The 18,887-nt window shown below is 41.1% G+C and overlaps 1 protein-coding gene across 1 annotated transcript in view; it reads right to left on the bottom strand.

The window, feature by feature from the left end:
* Positions 1-18,887, bottom strand: part of igdcc3 (immunoglobulin superfamily, DCC subclass, member 3) — a 59,641-nt gene that overhangs the window by 35,044 nt on the left and 5,710 nt on the right. The window lies entirely within an intron of this gene.

Raw genomic sequence — 18,887 nt, 5'->3', positions numbered from 1 at the left:
GTTTTGAACTTTTGGTTGGGAAAGTCAAACAATTAAACATTGAGAAAACTGTCTAAAACTAACAATTCTGAATGAAAATATTTTTTCCTGAACATTTATTAAACACAGTAGTTTGATATTATCTATACCATCCATATACATCCATTATTATTCATTACAGTCATAAACTTTATTACTGACTGGAATACTAAACAAACAGTGTTTATTATAATACGTATAAGACATAGTTAACTATCACGTATTTCACATTAATAGCAACTTAGTTAAGGTAACTTAAAAACTGTCAAATATTTTCTTCTTACTCCTGCGTGACTTTTAGTTTCATCCACCATACACCACATTTCTCCAGCCTCTGCTCCACCCACTGCAGCATCCCACCCCCTGTACTCCCACTCCAGACCGTAACCCCAAAGCTCACTACTGCACGTAGACCCTAATTAAAGAGAGACCCATTAAAGCACAGCAGATGCTGTAAATTAGGGGATTATTCAAATAATTCCCAGGCACAGCTTGGGCAAGATTAGAGACGAGCAAAAGAGAGAAAAGCGAAGAGTGAGAGGGCTGGGAGAGGACAACAGAGAAAGGAGAGTTAAAATAACAAGACAAGCCCGTAACACGAAAAGTAGAACTGATTTGAAATTATCTACAACTGCGTCTCCCTGTAGCTGTCAATCTTGGTGATATTGTTTCCTTTTATTGATTGAAAAAAATAACAACTGTCAAATAAGAATTTGTTTATTCAGAGACTCTCAAGCAATTAAGAAGGGATTTGATGCAGGAGAACAAAAACAGCGGGCCTTTTGAATCATTGAAGGACAAACTGGGCGTAAAATTCCACACTCATTAAAAAACTTCAAACATCTTCTCATGACAATCGGAGTTGGCTTCAGTGGATTAAAAACTGTTTTGGCTTTCCAAAGGCTTGAGTTGGACTTCAGTTGTTTATTCTAGAAAACAGCTGTCTCTCTTTAACATGCAGGTGCACGGGCCTAAGCTTGGTCTTTTATGGCGTCCGGTCTCAGCATCGTCTAAGACGCGGATTATACGCTCTCAGAAGTGCACATAGGCAGCTGTGGACAATGTGGATGTGTTGTTGTTCTTATTATAATAATTACAAGTCTGCTTGAAGGATGCATGAGCAGTTGGTGCCCTTGTAGGGTGCTTTGCAGTTTATTTTGAGGTCACAGAGCTCACATGCACACACACACACACACACACACACACACACACACACACACACACAAACACACACACACACACACTCACACACACACACCCTGATGACAAAATTTGCATCATTCGGACACTGGGGGACCCTCACATACTCGCAGGAGAGGAAAGTATATCAATAACACTGACGTAAGGTCTCGTGGGGGTTCATCCGGTGTGCACTGTTTATCCTCTCAGACACAGAGCCCAGGGGCTGGATGAATAAATGATGTGCATACACAAAAACCATGCGCATGCTTTCTCCCATAAAATGGGATTCATAAAGGAAGAATGTGTAATTAGAATGTGTTTATTTAATGCATGATTCATACCATGCAAATGTATTTTTTTTTTGAGAATAAGCCTGATATGGTGAGATGGAAATGAAGAATTAAGTGAAAACAGAAACAAAATGGCCAATTTCACAGAGCTTGCATTATTATTAATATGATTATTATTAGCAGAATTATTATGCTAATTGTTAGGTGCAGCTGTGCATGCTGATCATTCATTGGTCTGATGACCTCGTTTGCCTCTATTTGTACTGTATCTGCCAGGCTCCTTTGCTCTGAACTCAACACGCTCGATAACCTCAGTTACTGTTTTCCAATCATCAGTTTTTATTCTTTGCGTGAACTCAGAAAACCACATTTCCTTTTCTCCAATTTTCCGATGATCATCTAAAAAGTCACATTCCATGAAATTGCGTTTCTTCTTTGCTACTGTTTTCATTGGCGAGTCTAATAACTTGTGGGGCAAACAACATGTTTATATGCAAATGATTAATTAAGGGAGTGTCTACATCCATTCTTGACTAAAGATTGGAATGGAAATCAGGCTCGCGCATATGAGCATAATTTTACAATGATTGAGTTTTATCAAAGAGGACTATGTGTACACACAGCTTTACAGATCTGCCAAAAATGATGTAGATGCACACTTCTGCCTTTCATCCACACATACAGTTTTAGTCATTAGTTCAAGTGTAAATGAGCTTTTTTTCACTGATCACCTAAAGGGTGCGAGATCTGACCCTGGTGTCCATGTTTATGTATGTGCTGATGCCACTGGGCTACATGGTGATGGAGGGTCTGGGACTCAGGTCAAGTTTACATAATGGTTTAATTTGGGAGCAGCTGCTCATATTGTCACCCTCTGTTGCTCTTTCAGAAGTTTTATTTTTTAAATCAGTCTTTCCCTGTTAAATGTAATTTTTTTTTCCATATCTGAATCAAGAATCCAAGAATGGGGTTGTGATATTCTGCACATATTTCCATCCCCCTGTTCTGTTTTGTTTTGTTTTATGTTCATTTAACCAGTCTTCATTTAAAAGTTCATTGAAAAGTCTTCATATTTAGAGTCTCTTTTGTGAGAGTTTCTTGGGCCACGAATAAGCATGGATGTTTTTTTGTGGTTGTACGTGAAAACCAGGCTTCCCAGAGAAAACATGTGGAGAAACATCAGATCATGGAAACTCCACACAGAAAGGACCAGGAACCCAAAACCAAGCCTTCTGTGAAGCAAAATTGCTAACCACTGAGCCAATGCACAGCCAAATGTGGAGTCTGTGATATAAATAAGATTTGTCTTGACTTGAGTTTGTGTTTCTTAAATCTCTAAATCTAAATTAGAAGATAACGAGGACTTGAGGACACAAACAGCTCAGTAAATCAGAATATTCTCCCATTATTGGCACCTGTCATCATCAACTATAAAGTATTTTGATGATACAGGAAGTGTAGATGTTGAATGCTTACAAACTAAATGTCTTTTTATAAACCTTTGTCCACTGTCCAGTACAGTCCTGGATATTCATCACAGAAAACATATTTGGTTTTCAGTGAAGACAATAAAGAAAAATGAGCTGATAGCTGAAAGTGGGTCAGGTTTTGGGCTGTTAATTTCTTACTTTTTCCTTCAACTTGTGAGGCAGGTGAAAGTAAATCTACAAAGGTGATGAAATTCCTTTCTCTTGAGCATTTCAGGGAAGAATGAAACTATTTTTAAGAGGCCTCATATCCATTTAGATTTAGAGGAATAAATTTTATTTACACATCCAGTCGTGCCGCCAGCATCGTGATGATTTTCATGTTTTTGTCAACTCTGATTTCCTTTTTTCCCCCTTTTTTCCCCCAAAATCTTGCTCTTCAAACATTTCCTGCTGACAGTAATCCACCTTCAAAAGAAGTCTACAATCTTTTTCACACCTGATTACAGCTGGGAAGCGCCGGGTTGTCTTCTCAGTGCAATTGTCTTCTTCCCCAGAAGTCACATACCTAATTATCACCAATACTTCTGCTTCAGAATTCAAATGAGATGCCTCTCCCATCAGCCTTATATTCACATGAATTATGTGCTATCCCCCATTCAGCTCATTCACCGTATGCTCTCGGCACAAAAGTAAAACCCTACAAATCTTAATCCCTGATTTGCCATTTGTTGAAATATTTTCGAACGTTTAGAGATATGTGGGGTTAAATGAGATTTATATTCTAATGGAAATGCTGCTAAATTCTTCTTTGGATGGTCTACGCCTCCTTTTTTGTGAAGCCAGAAATTAGCGAGGCCCGCAGACAGCACAGGCTCTGAATAACAACCTGGACGAACATTTGGCATCACAATTCTCCTCAGTTTAACACTCATTACTTCCCCCTCATTTGAGGACAACTGTTGGGTTTGGAGGCCACTCTGAAGAGGCCAGGACGAACCTCTCACGAAAAGTCTTCACTTTTCTGCTGCTGTTTATTGATAATACAATACAATATATGCTGGTGGAAAGAATATGAGTCTAGTGAGATTTCTGAGAGTGACACACCTCAATGTGTGTGCGTGTCTGTGTTGGTTTCTGATAATGCAGCATTAACTACACATCTGAAAATAACTTAGAGGGGTGCGGTGGGGGTTGGTCTGAACCCTGGATAGATGGATGACCCTACATCTGGCACTCCCATGGGGAATCTGAAAGACGCAGGGCGGGACTGGTCCGTGCGCTCCACTGCATCTCATAGCACCCTGAAATGTTGGCTCCCCAAATGGCTAAAACAGCCGTGTAAATCTCACCTCTACATCACTCCATCCCTTACAACACAACAGACGTCCCAAGAGGGCGGTCCACTGGGCCTGGGCCCCAGTTGTGCAGTTACCACTGGGAATTTATCTGTCTCACTGTCCCTTCTGGTTTACAAATTCTCGCACCACAGCTTCCAAACAGTCACTGCGACAGGTTTAGAGTTTTAATTCGGGGTCACCAATACATCAAAACCTTAAAGGATTTTTCTTTGCACAAGCTAAAGCTAAATCAGCAAAATATGGATTCTTGTTACGATCGATTGCTTCTTCAAGCTATATTAAACAATAACAACGTCAGCAGCAAATGTAAGCACTAATATTTTTCTAGATTAAGACCCATACATTTCCCAAGTCTGAATTATAATTTACTATAAACAAGATTTATGATGTTGGTTTCCATTCAGTCAATGAGCTGGCTTTGCTTGAATGCAGGTAAACAGTCACTGTAGACAGCAAAAAAAGAGACGCATCCGCTGAAACAATTCAGCTTTTTATTGGCTTTTTTTTTTTTTTTAATATCTGCATTCATAAATAAAAGCCAACACACAGAACTGTAAGTCTTTGCTCTGGTATTGACTCGTTATATGAGAAGTGGTACCCAGAGATGATAATGGATGGTGTCCCACATTTAATAAAAAACTTTTACTTCTTAAAAGACCAGTGAACAATGTCTTTCAAGACGGATACATATTAATGGAGATTTTATATGTCATTGTAATCATGATATATTAGAGATCATGTAGATGTAGTTGAGAGAGGCTGATTTCAGCATATTTGAGATTTTAAAATATATTTTCATCTTATTTACAGTGGGGTTAGGTTAACTGGTGATTCTAAATTGCCCATAGGTGTGAATGTGAGCGAGGATAACTGTCTGTATCTCTGTGTTAGCCCTGCGACAGTGGCAACCTCTCAACGGTGTACCCCACGTCTCACCCTATGCAAGCTGGGATAGGTTCCAGTGTCTCAAACATTACAGCATACCAAAATCCTGAGCTGCACGTGTAGCTAATTTTCATACGTGCAGTGCATGTGCTCATCCTCGAGTCTTCATTTTGGCCCCCTTTGTGGTGTCAATGAATGTAGATGGCTATCTCTCAGGAAAAAGGCACATGCCTTTGCTTATCCATATTGTGCAGACTTACTCTCATTTTAGACGTCTTTCTTCCTTATTTCCCGCCTCCCTCTCTCACTGCCACATACTCATCAGTAAGAATGGGGAGGTAATTATAGTCTTTAAAAAGAATTTCTTTCCCATTATTTAACAAGAATTGACTTTAACAGAGGGCACAAAGAAGTAATATTTAAATCACCTGTTATATGTGTATCTCACTACAGATAAGAGAAACTTTATATATGAATGGCAGATGGGAATCAGAAAAATAAGTATCCATATTTATACCAAATATAAGTAAGATATAATAAAGTAGCACGGTTGTTTGATAAAGCAATGGTGTGCACAGGTTGTCCATTAAAGACCTGAGTTTGCAGTGATTGGGTGCAGAGAGAGAGGCTCATTCATTTCTCAGAAATGATCCATGTTACTTGGTTACCGGCCCTGGGACATGCTGTCAATTTTACACTCAGCTTAAAACACGTGGACACACTTATTCACACACGATGGCTTCTGTACGGAAAAAGTGAATAGACTTGGTGATATGCACAGAAATTAGTTTCTCTCCCTCCCTTTCAGACACGCACACAAGCACACGTACAATCGCTCACACCCGTCCCTACGTCGTCAGCTCAGCTGACAGCAGTAATGAGTTTCTTCTCTGCGTAGGCCAACTGGCACCCACTCAGGGGAATTTATCAGGCTGAATTGTGGCCATTAATCACAATCCTGGGCAACACATTGCCATCAAGTGCGTGGCAAAGAGAGAATACAACACAGGCAGCGGACTGATGAGGAAGACATGAGAGGAAAAAAAAAATGACAGTGTTGGTTGGGTAAACCACCTGCTTGTTGGGCATTGCTTAATAGTGGGCTAAATGGAGGATAAAAAGACAGTGAGGAAGCAAAAGACAGATGCTGTATTCCTGTAAATATCAGCTTCAATTACTGCGAGAAGAGATGCTGTAACATCAATCATGGCGACAAGATTGGTGGGAGATGCTTCTAGCAACTGCTTCATGCTATTCTTAACTCTAACAGCAACACGCACACATGCACACTGAAGATATAAAAAAAAATGTAGGAGCAGAAGGCTGGAAAAATATTGCATAACATAAAGTGAAGAGATATGGAATAGTGTCAGTGCAAGCTACAGTCACAGCAGCTTTTAAAGCGCATGGAGCATTTTAGATATAACCAGGAAGGCAGCTGCTAACAGTGTATGGAAAACTGCCTTCACCACATTATGTGATATTAAGACACTGACACCAACACATCCTCTCAGTGAGATGCCTGAAACCCAAAGTCTGCCTCCCATCTTCTCTTTTCACTGCCTTTTTACCCTCCCTCCTTCCCTCCATTCACGCTGACAGCTGACTTGCGGTCACCAGGGATATTACTGCCCCTTGCTCACTCGGGAACCCAGCCCCCGCTCGCCTCCACGCTAAGCCCGATGAATTCATGGTAATATGCAGTCTGTAACCCCCAGCTCCTTTTGTACGCGCATGTGTGACTCCCCCCGCCCCGCCCACCACATGGAACCAGCTCACATTAGATCATGAGAAAAAAATTACCACAGAGGAAGAAGAGCAGGGGAGAGAGGAAAGGCAAGTGCAGAGCCTGTCATAACCACTTAGTGTTACAAGACGGTGTGTGAGAAATGAAAGCCCTTTGTCTCTGCCGCTACCTATAGCGCATGCAAACAAAGCCTGTGCATATACTACATTCAGTGGCAATCTGCTCCATCAGATAGCGCAGTGCCATATTCAGGGCCTGAATAAACAAAGAGCAGCTTTGGATTTACGTAAATTGAGAGAAATTTTTTGTTTCTGGGGTCCAGTGAACAATGAAATTAAATGAAGGCTTTATCTTTACAGTGATTCCTGTAAATCACATTCCTGCCAGTCAATAAGGATTAATACAAGATCAGAATGATTAAATGTGTTTTCAGGCAGCTCAGAGGAATAATTTTAGTATCTTCCCTATATAGTCTTCTGTTAGGAGCACGCCTTAGGGCTGCAATTACAGATAATTTTTAAAGTCAATTAATCTTCACCCAGGAATATGGAAATCTAAGGATTGATTAATTTGAAATAGCTAAGAATACTCAGTTAATTTTTTCTCTACTGACATCACATCTTTAATGTGAAATTTTGCAGTGTGTCACAAATTTCACATCTTTAATGTGAAATTTTGTGACACACTGCAGAGCGCTTCTTTAATCAAGACCAATCCCTTTCTAAAACATCAGCATTTCAGTATTCATAGAATTTATGTCTACTGACAAAGAACACATAAGCAACCTGTAACATGGACTCTCCTGACAGTCATGCTCTCATCTCATCTAGTCCTTGCAGCGGATGGGAGGGGCTCTGCCATAAGCTGTCAGACATAAGCACATATCACCGACACGTCCAAATCGCCATCAGCCGGCTAACCCTCTAAAGCTGTCTTACCACTCACAAATATGCCCATGCTGGAAAATGGAGAGGGCCATTACACTGCTTGTATCATGTTTCATCTTTTCACGCTGTGGCGATGAAATGGTCTGCCTTACGACTTACTAACACATGACATGAAACCACTTCTGTAAAGAAAAAAACTAACAAAACTGAGATGCATTAATAAAAATGACTAAAGATGGATGATACAAATTCTTTCTATTATATTACAAAAATAATCACCTCTCACCTCACAGGGACTCAGTGAAAGAAGACTTTTTAAAACAGCTCTTGTAAAGGATTCTCGCAAAGGTTTCTACTCTGTCACTTGAAGACCGAAAATCAAATGTCTCCCTGATGCTTTCAGAGTAAAATACAGTTTACAGGAAAGCAGCAAGTCAACGTATTGTATGTAGTCTCTGACCGCAATCCTGTGCACATGTCCCTGTCAGATCATTTAATTGATCTCAAGCAAAGGTAATGTGTAAGTTACAGAGATGAATTACGAGCCAGGGGTCAGGGGAGCAGTTTTCAGGCATGTTCAAATGGCAGAGACGTGCTTCTCCAAGCTAAGTGAGCCCGCTGTTGCTTTGTACCCCTGGTGTCTGTCGAAAGCAGCTCAGGAAACAAAGCTGCTGGGGTCAGAGGTCCCAGCACAGCATCGGAATGGAATGTTCCTTCATGGTTCAAGGTCCAGCCTTCAGAGCCAGAGAGGCCGAGAGATCTTTTGAGACCACCGACACATGCTCCACCTATTTACTCCCTCCTGCGCTCCACTTTGATCTAGCTCACCTATCCTTGCTTGTTTTGCTGTGGCCTTAAGAATATTCTTTATTCATCATTCTGTTTAAAATAATTTAAAATTCCGAGTTTACAAAGTCTGTGAGCATCGTCTGTGTTTATAAGATGTGTTGACATTCTCACGTGTTTTTTTTTCATCCAAGCAAAAGTCCAAAACCTGAAGATAATTTACAGCAACAGAAGAAAATGCAGAAAAATGACGATAGTGGTGATGGTTTGGGTTTTTCTCCATCTTGAGGTGCTCGATAAGATCTCCTTCCGCTATAACCTGCACAGCTTTGTATTTAATGCGTGCTCACGAGAAACCACTCTAAATGACAGAACTCATAATTTGTAATGAAATTGTACATTTTTCAGTGATTAGATTCCCCCAAAGTCATCCATGCTAACAGAACTACAGACACTGCAAACAGGTTGCCAGCAGGAAAGCGGCCATCCCAGAAATCTTTGATGCTATGCCAGCAGTAGCCACTTGTAATTGGTTCCTGTGGAATTCATTTTATCCCTGGTGACCAACTCTGCGCACACAGTGGAGCCTGACAGGCTTTTAACCCCAAACACTTCAAACAGCTATAGAGGAAAGAAAGTAAAGATTATGGATCTTAGTGAGTTTATGCTGTTATAACAACTTCTCCTTTCAGACTGACTGCAAATACAATAACAACACAGGGATGCTCGCGAGGATACTAAAACATTTTAACCCTGCAAAAAAATAAATAAGTAAAACAATGATAAAATATTTTTTGAATTCAATTAATTGTCTAGTTTTTTATTGTCAAATGAAATAAAAAAAACATTTCACATAAAATATGAAGTCAAAATTTAATTGAGTTTATAGGAAGCAAAACAGACTTTTGCTGCACTGCATGGGGAGATAAAAACTGTCTTTGTAACTGATGAGAAACAAATGGCTTCACAGGCTGTAAGTTCCATCAACCAACTACTGTCATACAGGGCAGGAGCCTATGATAGATGACAGTGGACGAGAGGCGAGGCGCACCCTGGATGGGGTGTCAGTCTATCACATCCACTATACCGCCAATTTAGAATCACCAAACATACATGTGTTTGGACCAAGCAGCTTGAAAAACACACACACACACACACACACACACACACACACACACACACACACACACACACACACACACACACACACACACACACAAAAACAACCATGCAGGGACAGGGAGACCGTCCAACGCCACAGAAAAAGGACCCGGCTGAACAGGAGGTCTGAACCCAGCACCAAATCTGCAACACCAACTTCCAGCTGCAGGCTTTCAATCTGAGCTGAAGAAGAGTATACATTATACACTGGTGTATAAATTGTATGTAAAGTGGCCTATTCTTTGCATTAAAGTTTTAACTGAAGAAATGTGAAAGATAGATAGCTTTAAAGCACAACACAGCCTTTATCATCGTGTGAGCATTGTGAAATACTGCCGCACATTTCCCTCCTCCTGAATCAGTGAATAAATTGATCAATCAATCCTGTAGCCAGTATTGTTCAAAATGTGCCTGTAAATATCACCAGGATCAAATGCAACACTGTTAAATAAAACTGACTTTTATTCCAAAAGTCTACCTGTTCGGCATTTGTTGAAAAATCAAAAATGTGACAGAGGTAAATACAGAGCGAGAGAAATGTGTTTATGGTGCTCTTATGTTGCAGCTGGACTGCTTCATTGCTTATTTGGGAAAGGGCAGGCTTAGAGCTCTGGTGCAGTGGCAGGTTCGGGTCATTTTATTTCACTGCCAAATCCAAGGTCACTGCCATTGCCCCTGGTGATCAGACGAGGGGGATGGGTCCCCACTGGGGAATACGCAGAAGACTGAGTATTGAAAGCGGCGAAACGTGATGGGAGGAGAATTTTTAAAAAGGGGTGGGGGTGGAGTATTCTGCCCTAGTGCACACAAAAAGGGTCACCGTTTCCCAGATAAAGACCCCCTCTCCATCGTCCAGCCCCTTATGACCCCTGACCCCTTTATTTCTACATCAATGCTGAAACAGAGGGGGAAGAAAGAGGCAGGAGGGAGCACGGGGAAACACACCCACCAAGAGTCAGCAGTGACAAAAGGGGGCCTCAGCCACAGCTAGCTGAGTTGGTCAGGAGAACAAACGGTCAGGCCACCATCACAAAGCAGAGCCACCAGAGGCTGAACATCTCCACAGCCTCTGCCTGTTCCCAGCCACTCCACTGCCCCTGCATTTCATAAATGACAATAGGTGCTGCTCTGCTCTGAGAGGTACCCCAACACACACAAACACAAACACAGGATAGAGAGGGAGCGAGATGGCAGAGGCCCAAAAGAGAGCTGCTGCCTGCCCATCACTGACAGGCCTTTGTCTCAGACTCTTCTGCTTGTTGGCAGAAAGATTTCCTGATCCCCGCTTAAACAAAATGCTAAACGGGACTGAGGGCCCCTCTTTCTCTGTCTCTCTCTCTCTCTCTGTCTCTTTCTATGTGTGTGTCTGTGAAAAACTGGGTGGGTGATAGTAATATCCACAACTGTCTCCACCTCCTGCCTGTCTTTGTCCTTATTACACATTTTCACAGATGCAAAAACAAAATGCGTGCCATGAAGGAGACAAAAAGAGGGGGTTTATGTGTTTTTATTGGTGGATGCTGCAGACCCTGTAAAGACTTTTAACTATGCAATCTGGCCATAAAGGCTCTGTTAAGTGTAGTGAAGCACAGTGACGGGGCAGTAGCGCACGCTAACCAAGCTCTAACACCAACACACACACACACTAAAAACAAGCCCACACCCACACGTCCTTATGTTTTCTATCCCTAGAAGGACCCTATTTATAAAACTGGTTTCCTGCAGCCAAACCTGCATGGTTCAAACCGTAATATGCAACCTTAATGATGTGGGTCAAAGCAAAATTCCACATTTGGAGACTAGTCTGCCTCTTCCAACCTTTGGCCCAGCCTCTGCTCTCTTTTCTTTCACCCTTGACCTCTATTTACTCAGGAATTCCTCCCATGAGCCTGAAAAGCAGACAGAAGGAATTTTAGGCCCCCTATTAATTTGTTTGTTTGAGAATAGCTACGGTGGTCCAGAGATATCTGTAGGCCAATGGAGATTTAACTGAGTGCCCCCTTGAATCAAGACACACAAGCAAAGATAGTATCATATGTACAAACAGAATCGTGTGCACATCCACAGACAGACACAAACACACTGAAGTTGAATTTGAGACTCTAATCCTCGGTGTGTTCCTTTTCATTTGTTTGTTTACCACACTGTCAAAATCAAGGCCAGTGCATCGAATGATGTCTTATTACCATAGTTTGAATCTGCCCAGTGATGAGCTGATCCTTCAAGGCATTTACTTTCCAAATGATGTTATTCCACTCTGTTCAAGTAGGATGATTTCCAGAGTTGACACAGTGAACAATGAAATATGTAGAACAAAATATCTGAATGAGCTACAGTGTGCACAGATGTTGACAGCAGCTGCTTAAAAAGTTGGCACAATGACAAAAAGGAGCAACGTTTGTGTACATATCTGTATATCAATTTGTTACATATGCTGTACATGTGTGCATAATGTGTGCTTATATTTCTTGTGAGGACTTTGGTGCTGATTTATTTGCATTTTAAAGTGTGATCCCATAAGAGTAACAGTGACATGATTAAAACCATGTCACAACTGAAGTGCATCTGGAGAACTAAGTTAAATATATTTTAGTCACTGAGCTGCATCAACACTCTCCGGGAGCCCCTTTCCTGCTCCTGGGCTTCGCTTGCCAAGTGATGCTATTTATGCAGGCTGATATTTTGAAGCTTAAGGATGCTGGATCCAGCTCATCCTTCACATTATGGAGCAGCTAACAGGGGATATTTAGAGCTCTCCATGCATGTCTGTGCTCTGTACATGGCTGAAATCTTGTCAGTATGGCTTAAGACTTGAGCACGGTGGCAAACATTGCACTCCTAGTTTTGTTGCTTTAGTTGCATCAGAAATTGTTAATTGGCTAGAAAATCTTTTTTTTTTTTAATCATCCCTCTGTATAAAATATACAGTAAAGGAAGACAACAAGGCATGCTGTATGGGACCCTTTAGTGATTTTCCACTGCTTTTAGATGAATGATGTGTCATCTTCAGACATGTCTTCCCACAGGACAGCTGGACAAGTTTCAGCGTTTGTCAGTGTATCCACCCAGAGGAGATTTTTAGTGTTGCTGTTTACTTAGCTTGCTGACAACAAAGCAATGCACAGCAGGCAAACAGCATCTTTACTGGAAGTAGAGAGCGAGGCAGAGAGTGAGACAACCTTCATCGTTACCTTTAGAAAATTAACCTGCTCTGAAATCAGAAAAACAGCGTGCTTTGTTGTTTACAATTTTAATTGAGCTAAAAAAAGGAGAATTCATAATCAGACAATGAGATCTGCAGATTTAGTCAGCAGGTGCAGAGTAATAATCGGTTTCCAGTGCAATTACACAATGGAGGTCAAAGCTGTCATCAGTTTAGCCTGCTCATTATGAACAAAAAAAAAAATTATTTCTCCCTAAGTTCATCTGATACACTGGCAGATGAATGGAGGAGCCCTGACCACACAGCAGCATGCACCTGCCCACAGGAAGGACCAGGGCAACAACAGTTTGTGATCTTTTCAAGATAGAAATATTAATGAGAAGATAGAGGAATTCTATAAACATCTATTAACTCACTTTCATTTTGTGAGGAGCAAAGAGCATCCACAGTGGCTTTCTGCTTAAATATTAAGACCATGTTTTGCAGATCAATATGACAGAGAGATCACTGGCTTCATGGCAAACACAGAGGAGCAAGGGAGATGGGTGGGGGGTTGTTGATCGAAGCCAGGGTTTGGCCTGCAGACAAAGGGAGCTAAAAGGAGACGTAGGGATGGAGCTTCAGCAGTCACACAGACAGGAGATCCTGAAAGGGGTGGGGGGGACAGGAAGGTCGGAGCGTGTCGGAGAGCCACACGTGCACGCACAAGTACAAACACGCTCATGAAAACTACCATCAGCTACACATAAATCACTCTTCCTCGCTGCTGTCTGAATCTGAGTGGCCGCTCGTGGCAAGCTGTCCGCAAACCTTTGAGGAGCAGCAAGCTGCAATTTTGCATCTTCTCCCACAGAGCAAAACTGAGCAAAACACACTTGTTTACATTTGCATTCAGAGAGGAGTTAAGTTCACACGAATGAGCGGCATGGGTACAAACTGAGGCACTTTTACAGGCTTCCTCTGTCTTCTCCTATAAGCACTCCCCCCCCCCCCCCCCCCCCCCCCCCCACCCCCCCCCCCCCCCCCCCCCCCACCCCCCTTTTCATTACAGTCTCTGAGAGGCCTGCCATTATAACAGTCGTTCAATTCACCATGATGGTTTCGGGACTAAACAAGGTGGAAATTATGTATACTGAAACAATGTGTAAAATAATAACATGGTCACTATATGCACATATAGTGTTATTTTACTACTTATGATTTCACGACTCAGTAAATTCTCTTGTTCGCTGCACCCTCGGTGCTGGGTCTTCAGATCTTTTCAGACAGTCCCCGAGGTCAACTGTGGTCTCCTTATAAGAATCAGGCAGGGTGAAAATAAATTTCCTACAAAGCTTCAGCACTTCCCAAATAATTCCAGACAAACAGACAAAAGCAAGTCATTTTAAATGATCCTAAAGCTATTTTGTAACAGAGGTCTTTTGTGGTGTGTTGCCTGGTGACGCGGGCGTGCTTGTGGGGGAGGGGCGGGAGCCCTGGCTGGGTCCACTGTACCAGGCTTGTCATTCATCCAAATGATGAAAAGCTTCCGGAGCCTAAGCTAATGAGGAGGTCCTAGAGAAAGTGAGGAAGGAGAGAGAAACCGACCATCAAAGAGATAACATTCAGGAGGAAAAAAAGTGTTTCCTGGACAGGCTGTCGCTTTAGAGGGGCAACAGGGAGTCCATCCTTACACCAGCACCCGACCGTGAGCTCACACAAACGGTTGTCAAGCAAATAAAAAGTGAAATTTATGGAGGGTGGTAGTGTGCAGAATAAGATGGAGGCTTTATCCACTGGGAGAGCTATAAAGAGGCTTCAGTAATCACACCAACTATTGCATCACAGTGGTGCAAGTCAGAGGTTTGTTGTTAGAGGAACTAAACCCCAGCACATTACCTCGAAAACACAAAGAGAGCAGCAACATTAGCAAACACTTTGAAGAGAAAAAGAAACACACACGAGTCGCTGACCCTTTTAACGAGAATATTCCCTTATTTTGCTCAATTTTTCTTCATAAACACAATGGAAACACTTTATCTTATTTAATCCGTGCCCACTGTACAACTCTGGTGGACAAGGGGAAGATGAACTAGACCAGGGTTTTATGTTATTTATCTAATGCCTGGGGACGGGTATAAGGAGAACACATCTGGACTGAACAGGTGACAGAAACATGGCGTATGAGGAGTGCCAGAAATTAGGATTAGGATTAGGAATACTAGTTCATCCTACACAGCAAAGAATAATCTATAAAGCCTTTCGGACACATACTGTGCCAGAAATAATGCAGGTAGGAAAAGCCATTTTACCTACTTCAGGACAGCAAATTTTGTGACTTTATTTTATGTGTCAACATAAGCAAAATTCAAGATCCCTGTCACCACAATGAAGAGTAATGAAAGTCCTGTTCATCTGCCAAAAACAAAGGAAAAAAAGCACAGCAAAAATACCTGCAATGTTGTTTAATGGCATATATTAGTATCAAGTATCAAAGGCAGTGGCCAGTGACTGATGACAAATGACATCTAAGATCACAAGCTCTCTTAGTGATGGCTCCTCGTTAAGACTCTATTATGGAGAGACACAGATGCATTACAACAAAGCCTTTACTCATTTCAACACTTTGTCAACAGACTGGTCAACACAACACAAAGGGTCAAAACTCAGGGGTCAGAATGTGACTTTCAGTAATTCACTAGTCCCTATCCAATCAATACCAATCAAGGGTGAACCTTGGAAAGGTCAGTGGGAGAACAAAGCCAAGCCAAGACAGGATAAATCAACCATGAAGGATTTTGAACTTGAGCTACCATGTTCGAGGTTTGCTCGTGGTTAGATTTATTCACAGTTCATTCATTAAATCTGTTTTCATTCATTAAATTTTCCAGAAGCAGAGTGAGCAGGAGGACTGCTCCACACTTTTCATTATTCATTATTACCCTAACCCTAACTGTTCATACTAAAACACTAATGAACCGTTAGACCAAATAAAGATGAACTTGCCTTACAGTAAAATAATAATTAGGGAGGTGCAGCTTGACGTTACATTATAGCAACCTTAAAATTAAGTGTGATTATTATATGACTTGAAATCATCACAAATGATTTCAGATATTATCAGGGCAAATTGGTAATGGAGAGTGTTGCGTGGTTGGAGACTGGAAGAGATGCCCTTACTGCATCACAATTCCACACTAGTGTAACTATGCAGACAATGATATATCTGTCAAACAGCTGTAATGCCCAACTTATTGACTGATATTGGCGTAGTGGACATATATGCTGATGGTTGTAGCCAATGTTTATCTGTTGTCTTGTATTTTCACAATAAATAATAACAACAACAACAAAAAAATATTGGTGTAGACATCGCCCATCAGACAAATTGTTATTTTAAATACGGGTATTTGAATCAACATAGAATAACAAACTATCTTGCTAGTGCTATACACATTGAAATATGCAACAGCATTCTATAAAAATGCTAAATTGCTAAATTGGGGCAATATATTGGCTGATATTGGCTTTTGCCTACTCTGATATATATGTATCTGCTTTTATAATGGCCGATAAGCAAAAATTTCAAAGGTATAGTAGAGAAGAGATGGGACAAATACCCTTCAACCATGGTCCAAGTGTTGCCAGCAACTTCCCTGCTGGCAACTTATCATACTTATTACTACATTGTGTTTATGTAATAAAAATTTCTAAAACCGATTCTAAATTATAGTTTCACTAACTCATCTACAAGGCATTCTGGAGAGGGTATAGCAGATGTGGCGTGGCAGTTGTTTGAACTGAAACGTCAACTTTATTCTCCACATTTTGACTTTTTTCTTGAAAAGGTATTTCAACTTTTTTCTCAAAATAGTATTTTGACTTTATTCTGAAAATGCACAATTCAATTTTTGTTCTTAATATGGCCCTAATACACCTTCACACACACACACACACACACACACACACACACACACACACACACACACACACACACACACACAGTCATATATATATATATATATATATATATATATATATATATATATATATATAGTCGTATATTGGTCAGGCTCTACACATTAGTGGATTTCTTTCCACCATGCTTTCTTACCCCTAACTCATTTTGTGAAAACAGGGTTACTACTTTTGACTTTTCCCTCATACGGAATCAAAAATGTGCTGCAACAGAGGATTCAATATGACCTTTGAAAAGAAAGACCCTTCAGAGAGGCTGTGAAAGGTTGCATGTGCTTGACAGCGCCAGCCATTGAGCTGCAGTGACTTTTCCCTTTGGCCAGTGAGACGTCCATGCTAACCTCCCTATCCCACTGGGTAGAAAAGCTGTATTGGCGACAACAGCACAGCAGTACCCTGTCTACATATAACCATGGGAATCAACAGGCTTCTGTGAGCCTTTGTCCATCCCGGTGTTTAAGAATATACATAACAGAACCTTCAAAAAGGCTCAACTCAGCACAGTGTGGAGCAGTACAGTATCACTGAAACTGCAGGAGGAGCGTGCATCCTGGATGCTTTTGATTTAAAGTAAGTGGGCACATGCGTGGTTTGAGACAGTGGCAGGAAAGGAGGACAGAGTCAGAGTCTCACGGCGATAAGATTAAAAATGCAGTAACAATTAACCATGGCAACAATGCAGGAAAAACAGCACTGAAGTAGAAGGATTTCAAACAAAGGGTCTGGTCGTCATGCTTGAGAAAATGCACCTTGATGCCTCTACCAGTGAGTGGGTTGCTGGGTTTCTTTGAGCTTATTCCACTCTTACAAAGCAGCTTGGAGACTCTCAGCATGACCGCTTGTTAATGCTAAATTCTAAGGCTTCCATTTCAAAGCGGCACTATAGATGAGCACCAGAAAGTTCATTACACTCAGACACATGTTAAAATATTCAAATATTGAAACAGCTGGAGCTATATTAAGAGCATTTACTTGAACAACCATAGCAGTAACTGAACCTGAATATTTGAGGCAATCTTTCAATTACAGTGTTTAAAGAACAAAGATCATAACTCAAACATAAGTAAGAGGTTAGCATTTTTCCTGTGTTGTAACTGCTTTGACTTCACTACAACACGATTAGGTTGAGACAAACTATTTCTCTGATATCCTGATATAGGACAATGTAGGATGATGAAGCCAGTATCTCAAGATAACAACAAACAATAAAAACAACAAAGACGTCAATCAAAACCACCATCCGCAAACTCCAGACTGTGTACCATGTTAGCAGACCTCCTCTATACGACTGGACTTCTTTTTTGTGCAGTCCAGGTACAGCTTAAAAACATTTATTTAGGGCTGTTTACCTTTTATAGTTGATAATCTTCATGTAATTCAATTAGATTTGAATTTTTGCTGTTTGTTCCTGGTATGCACTTTAATGTACTGTGAGGTGTCATTTTGGCGTTTTGAAAGGTACATTCAAGTAATTATCATATATTTAAGCCAAGCAGAATTAGACCAACTTATATGTGTAGAGGAACTGTAATTCTTCAAATTGCCACTTAAAGCTGGCTCCAAAAGTGGCTGGAAAGTGGTTGCTGGCTGTCACTAGGTGAAATCAATCACAAAGAGGTTGCTCCACCAAAAACTTCCTTGTAATTGCTTTGATCACTAGCAGATTATTCTGGTAACCTGTAGTTTGTGTGGAGGACACAAACTGTGTGCAAACACCAACTGCTCACCTCTAGAAACAGAGACTGTTCGCCTTGAAAGTACAAGTTGCGGCTTTTGAAATGTGTTGGCTGCAGCAGTAAGACACAACCTTACAGTTTCACTACCACTTGGCAAGTAGTTGCCAAGTGTTTACAAACAAGTCAGTGTCTTCCAGAGGCAACAGCTGCAACCTCCTAGCAACCAAAGCAACTACAAGGAGGCTTTCAGTGCAGCACCGTATACCTCTGTGCAACCAGTTTCAACCACTCGCCAGCTGGTCATGAAATGTGTTGCCTGCAGCAGTAACACATTAAAAATTCACATT

Source organism: Archocentrus centrarchus, chromosome 3 (assembly GCF_007364275.1).
Source record: "Archocentrus centrarchus isolate MPI-CPG fArcCen1 chromosome 3, fArcCen1, whole genome shotgun sequence".
Taxonomy (NCBI): Eukaryota; Metazoa; Chordata; class Actinopteri; order Cichliformes; family Cichlidae; genus Archocentrus; species Archocentrus centrarchus.
The sequence above is the reverse complement of the archived record's forward strand: the minus strand, read 5'-3'. Positions and strand labels throughout refer to the sequence as shown.